Raw genomic sequence first — 7,264 nt, 5'->3', positions numbered from 1 at the left:
CATATTAAACCAAATCAGTCTTTCTCTAGTCACAGGTTATGTTCCACAAGCCTTTAAGGTGGCTGTCATTAACCCTTTACTCAAAAAACCTTCTCTTGTATTGGCCAACTATTGGCCAACTATTGGCCAATATTCAACCTCACCTACATCTCCAAGATCCTTGAGAAGGTTGTCCTGGAGCAGCTACACACACATCTGCACAGCAACGAGCTCTCTGAAGCCTTCCAATCTGGATTCAGGGAACACCATAGCACTAAAACAGCACTGGTCAAAGTCTCTAATGATCTTATAGCTTCAGACAGAGGTCTTGTCTCTGAACTGGTACTTTTGGACCTGAGTGCTGCATTTGACACCATCGACCACAGCATCCTGCTACCGAGACTAGACCATCAAATTGGGATTAAAGGACCTGCCCTAAAATGGTTTGTCATACTGATCTGACAGGTTTCAGTTTGTTAATGTTAATAATAACCATTTGGAATATAGCAGAGTAACATATGGTGTACCACAAGGTTCAGTTTTAGGACCAATTCTCTTCATTCTTTACATGCTCTTCATTCTTTAATCCAGAAGCGCTCAATCAACTTTCACTGTTATGTGGATGACACGCAACACTACTTGTCAATGGAGCCGGATGATGCAAGCCAGTTTACTAGGCAAGGCAAGGCAAGGCAAGGCAATTTTATTTGTAGAGCCCGTTTTCACAAACAGTTTGTCTCAAAGGGCTTTACATGGCATCATAACAACATCCTCTGCCCTTAGACCCTCACATCGACTGAAGAAAAACTCCATGGAAAACCCTTTTAACAGGGAAAAATCTGAGAAACCTCAGGGTGAGCAACAGAGGAGGATCCCTCACCCAGGACGGACAGATGTGCAGTAGATGTTGTTACAGACAAGAAAACAGTTTACAATACAAAATGTGGAAAACATGGAAATGTTAATAACAGTTGAAGAAGGAAGCTTCTGGTAGGGGAGGCAGGGAGAGCAAGCTGGCTTGATGGGGGACTGGATGGCAGGCTGGTTCATGGGAGGGGAGTGCAGGCCGGTGTAACAGTAGGGAATAAAAGAGGGGGGGCAATGCAGGTGGCGGTTGGAGAAGAGAGATGGAGCTCTGGTGGATCTGTGGAAACACAGAGAGACTGCGAGACACCAAGGCCAAACTACAAAGTGCAACAAGTAATGGTAATGACAATTCCAAAATGTGCGGGGAGGAGATAGGAGAGAGCTCCATGTGACCAGATGTGTCCCCCAGCAGTCTAAGCCCATAGCAGCATAGCTACCAATGGTTCAGAGCTACCAGAACCAATCCTAACTGAAAGCTCTGTCATAAAGGAAAGTCTTAAGCCTGGACTTAAAAGTAGTCAGAGTGTCTGCCTCTCTGACCCATGGAGAGAGCTGGTTCCACAGTAAAGGAGCCCGGTAACTGAAGGCTCTACGTCCCAGTCTGTTTTTAGAAATACTGGGAATCACTAAAAGACCTGCATTCTGGGAGCGGAGTGCTCTGGTAGGACCCTACCCCCCCTTTTTCCCTGCTGTTACACCAGCCTGCACTCCCCTCCCATGAACCAGTCTGCCATCCAGTCCTCCCATCAAGCTGGCTCGCTCTCCCTGCCCCCCCCCCCCCCGCCTACCTGAAGTCCACATTCTGTGTTATAAACTGTTTTTTTTGTCTTTAACAACATCTATTGCATGTCGGTTTGTCCTGGGTGAGGGATCCTCCTCTGTTGCTCAACTTGAGGTTTCTCAGATTTTTCCCTGTTAAAAGGGTTTTCTATGGAGTTTTTTCTCAGTCGATGGGAGGGTCTCAGGGCAGAGGATGTTGTTATGATGCCATGTAAAGCCCTTTGCGACAAAGTGTTGGTGAAAATGGGCTATACAAATTGGCCTTGCCTTGCCTTGCCTTGCCGTGAAATCCTCCACACCTGGCGACCCCTCTTCTGCCGTTTTCCTTGCCACGTAGGCAAAATACTGGAAGAGGGTGATCATGTGTGTGTGTGTGTGGGGGGGATTCGTCTGCTGGGTCCTTTCTTTTGGTGGTCAGGTCATTCTGTTACGTTCTGAGCTGGGGGGAGTAGACCCAATGGGAGATGGAGAACGAGGAGAATTCACAAAAAGGTGTTTATTAAGACAAAGACTTGTAAAGATGTGAGGGGGGAAATCAGAGGGTGGAGGCTTGATACGGGGGAAGTGGAGGCTTGAGGCTTGAGACGGGGGAACTGGAGGCTTGAGGCTAGTGATTGGAGACATGAGACCGGAGGCTAGTGACTGGAGACTTGAGACTGTGACTACAGACTCGAGACTGTGACTGGAGGCTTGTGACTGGAGACTTGAGACTGGAGGCTTCTGACTGGTGACGATGACTGCAGACGTGAAACTGACAACGACAACGACAACGACAATGACAACATCAACATCAACATCAGTGACACTTTCAATAATGACCCGACACGGACAAAGGGAAACATGATGGAGGTTAAATACACGAGGGAAAACGAGGCACAGGTTTTCCAATCACCCAGGTGAGACACATGAGGCAATCACAGGGAGGAGCACAGGAAGACAGGACAACGACTTCACAACAAAACAGGAAACTCGAGACAGGGATCGTGACAACTACGGCACTGGGTTACATAATTCTGCCTGCAGTTGCTTTGTCAGCATTTCCCTTTCTTGTACTTCGGCTGCAGTTATGTTTGGTTCAGTTTGGGTATGATTCTACCTTTAATCACTTTTGCAAATTGAATTAAATTGAATTCAGTGCAACTTTAAAGTGGCCCCGTCAGTACTCCGTAGGTTGAAAGATGTGTCATTAATTTCCCCATAAATATTTAGTTTTGAACTCCTCCTGGAACAGTCACCTTATCATGGTGGAGGAGTTTGAGTGCCCTTGTGACCCTAGGAGCTATGCTGTCGGGGGCATTTCACCCCTGGTAGGGTCACCCAAGGCAGACAGGTCCGAGGCGAAGGGCCAGACAGAGAAAGGCTCAACAGACCCTTGATGGAAGGAACAGCGAGGAGTTTGGTTACCCAGCCCGGAGGGCCACCGGGGCCCTGCCCTGGAGCCAGGCCTGGGTTAGGGGCTTGATGGCAAGCGCCTGGCGGCCCATGGGGCCTGGCCGGGCCTAGCCCAAAGGGGAGACATGAATTCATCCTCCCATGGACCCACCACCCGTGGGAGGAACCAAAGGGGTACGGTGCTTTGTGGCATGGGCAGCAGATCAAGGCGGGGGCCTTGGCTGTCAGATCCCCAGGCATATAGTCGGCCTCACCTCGACACATAGCTCCGGTCCTTGAGAGAGGTTCGACTCTTTCTTTCGCTGGAGTTGTTCCGGGTGAGAGGCGGAGGGACGGGGTGGGATTTTTGATCGCCCCCAGGCTTTCTGCCTGTATATTGGGGTTTACCCCTGTGGACAAAAGGGTTGCTTCCCTGCGCCTTCAGATTGGGGAACGGGCCCTGACTGTGGTCTCTGCTGATGTGCCAAACACCAGTTCAGAGTGCCCACCCTTTTTGGAGTCCTTGGGAAGAGTACTGGATGGTGTCCTGACTGGGGATTCCATTGTCCTGCTGGGAGACTTCAACGCTCATATGGGCAATGACAGCGTGACCTGGAAGGGCGTGATTGGGAGGAATGGCAGGCCCAGCCTGAACCCGAGTGGTGTGCAGTTATTGGACTTCTGTGCAAGTCGCAGTTCGTCCATAACAAACACCATGTTTGAACAAAAGGATGCCCACCAGTGCACGTGGCACCAGGACATCCTAGGTCACAGGTCTATGATCAATTTTATAGTCCTATCATCTGACTCGTGACCGTATATTCTGGACACTCGGTGAAGAGAGGAGCTGAGCTGTCAACTGATCACCATCTGGTGGTGAGTTGGATCAGGTGCCAGGGGAAGATGCTGCGCAGACCCGGCAGGCCCAAACGAGTAGTAAGTGTTTGTTGGGAATGACTGGTGGAAGAACTTGACACAATGGTCTTTAACTCCCACCTCTGGCAGAGCTTTGACCACATCCTGGGGGTGGTGGGGGACATTGAGTCCGAATGGGCCATGTTCCACTCTGCCAATGTCGAGGCGGCTATTGTGAGCTGTAGCCGTAAGGCTGCTGAGGCTGGTCACAGTGGTAATCCTCGAACCCGCTGGTGGACACCAGAGGTGAGGGGAGCCATCAGGCTGAAGAAGGAGACTTACAGGGCATGGCTGGCCTGTGGATCTCCAAGCGCAGCTGACAGACAGGCCAAGCGGTATGCAGCCATGACAGTCACCAAGGCAAAAACTCGGGTGTGGGAGGAGTTCGATGAGACCATGGAGAGTGACTATCGGTCAGCTCCGAAAAGGTTCTGGCAAACTGTCCGCCCAGAAGCTGTGTGGTCTGTTGGGTCAGGAAGGGTCTGATCTTCCTGATGTTGTAGAGGGCATAACGGCAAGACCGAGAAACTGAGGCCACATGAACCTTAAAGGTCAGCTGGTCATCAATCATGACACCCAGGTTTGATGGCACGGTCTACCATCTCCGCCAAATCTCTGGGGCGTGATCCTGAAACGAAACTGCACCATTACAGGCCTGGCCGGGGCTCTTTGGGGGGGGGGGGGGGGTGGTCCTCTTCCCGGCATGGTGGTTGGGCTGGGGTTGGTCACGGGCCCTGCTGTTGTGCGGTGGATCGCCCGCTGGCGGTTTCACTAAGTCAGAGGTGCCCTGGACCATATCAGCATCTATGGAGTTCTCAGCCCCTGTATGGAAGAAGATTAGAGTATGATTGTTTTGTTTTGCTTCTGGGTGGGGGTTGCTGCTCCTATACTTTCCTATGGGTCCTGGCATGGGTTGGGCCTGTGGCTGTTTCCTGGGGGGGGGGGGGGGGGGGGTGGCCTGGGGCTCCCCATGTCCTGGGGGTTTCGGGGTGCTCTGGTGACCTGGTCCTGACCTACCTGCCATTCCTGGACTGGGGGTGCGAAGTCCTGGCCCCCCACATCAGCTACAGTCAGCTACGCACAGCATCCAAGACAAACTGTAGCACACACACATACACATGCGTATACACACATACACGCATGGAGCGCACAACTGACCCATAAACACACACTCAGACATTTATCTTAAAATTATATTAAACCAAATGGTAAGCCTGCACTGGAAATTCTGCAACCATTACTTTTTTTCTTTCTTTATCTTTTGTTGTTGTTACTTTTTCTTTGTTTCTTTGTTTTTTTTTGGTGTTTTTGTTGTTGTTTTCTGGTATTGCTGTTGTTGTTTTTGTCTCCACCATCCCCCTTGTCTTCCCTATCCTGTCCCTGTTCTTTCTTCCTGTCCACTCCTGAGCCTCAGTCCGGTAGCTTCATCAATGAACCAACACCATTCCTAATAAAATTAAACATAAATGGCAATAGGAGGAGTTTATCAGATTCCTCCTATGCAGAATAAAACTGCGTCAGTACAACAAGGCACCAGGAACACTGATGCTGCTTGCCCCAGTTTCTGAACAGGACAGGTTAAAAAAAACAAACAAAAAAAAGTTCCGCTCGAAGCGTTGAAGGAACTCCTCCAGTGACAGGGAACTGAGGCGAGTGCCAGTGCTAGCTTGTGCCCAGGCGAGGGCCCATCCCTGCAGCAACCCAATGATGTAGTTGATCTTCGTGCGATCAGAAGAAAACAAGTGCGCACGCTGATCAAACACCAAACGGCACTGCAAAATGAAGCCCCTACACTTATTCAATTTACCGTCATCGCGGAAGTGGCTGCTTCCCCGTCGCCGGCATTAACGGCTGCAACGGGGCTGGTGTTGTGGCACAGATGCCGCACCAGCGTGTCGACAGTACTCCTAAGTGCTGCAAGATTCTTTTGGGCGATCTGGATCGACTGCTCGTGTCTACCAATCGCAGCTCCCTGGTTTGACCGAGCCCGCTGGGTGTCCACTAGGTCCATACTGGTCAGATTGTTCTGTTGTGTAACGTGTTGGAGAACCCAAACGCGGACAGACAATGGAAAGTGTCACACAGGATTCATTAGACAAAACAGGAATAACAAAAAGCGCTCACGAAGAGGACAAAACAACAAACAACTCTCCACTTGGAGGAACCAAGAACAAAGACTATAAGGCCGGAAAACTCCACGGCTGGCTAGCGAACAGAGGGCGCATCAACGAATGACGGACGGGAAGCCTCGGGGGGAAAAACAGAAACTAAGGTTGGTAATTAAATAACCGTCCTGACAAAGTCTAAAAAACCAAACAGGCAAAATACCACTAAACGAGAAATGATGAGCACGCAAGGATCCAAAAACCGGGTATGAAGGCCAACAATCTGACAGCCAGGGGAGGTACGATGCCATCCTTATAAAGGTTGTTGATCGTGATGGAGAGCAGGTGTGACAGCGGTGATGAGAAGCAGGTGTGGAGGCACAGGCTGGCATCCCCTGAGGTTGGCGCCATCTATGGGAAAGAGCAAATACTACACCAGCAAGGTGTGCAGATCTAACAAAATTCCTTTCTAAAAGCAAAAAAACATCATAGAGTTGCAATCAGGCTTTTGAAGGTACCACAACACTGAAACTATTCTGAAGATTAGTAAAGTAGCTTTGGTGAAGTACACCCAGAACTAAGGAACACAGTATCAGCAAATAACAGGGAAGCAGGATTCTTAGATATTTTCAAAAGAAAACTGTAAATGTATTTCTTTACTGTAGCTTTTACCCAGTTTTGCATTGGCCTGTCTGCTGCACTCTTAAAATATTTCATATTTTTGCATTTGCTGACAATTCTGTCTTATGATTTGCATTCTGGTTCTATTCTTGTTTCAATATTCTCTGTAAACATGATTTTATGGTCTTTAAATGTTTTCATTGTTCTCTTTTCTGTAAACCCCTATGAGCTGCATTTTTTGAATGAAAGATGCTAAAACTTAGTATCATCCAACAGTACCAGTACGACTACGACAAGTACTATTATCAAATAGTATTGCTGTAGATATCTTAAGCAAAAAACAAAAAAAACCCCACATTTTTAAATACTCAAGATTATTCTAGAAAGAAAATTTAGGAGGAAAACTTTTTATGTTCATGCTGCATTGTATGGGGTCTCTGAAGTGCAGCTGACATAAGGAGTCAGGTAGAGTAAGGCAAACATGGGAACCAACAGAAGTCAGGCAATACTCCTGTGTTCAAAAGAGTGACAGAGCACAACCTTCTTTTTGAGCATATCTACAATTTCAGATTCCTGTTGGTCCTCCACAAATCCACAAAGAAATCCTCTGACATTTCTGGAAAAAT

This window comes from Aulostomus chinensis, chromosome 12 (assembly GCF_037954235.1).
Source record: "Aulostomus chinensis isolate RoL2024-O1b breed Wild chromosome 12, RoL_Achi_v1.0, whole genome shotgun sequence".
NCBI classification, from domain to species: domain Eukaryota; kingdom Metazoa; phylum Chordata; class Actinopteri; order Syngnathiformes; family Aulostomidae; genus Aulostomus; species Aulostomus chinensis.
This window is presented reverse-complemented; position numbering follows the sequence as displayed.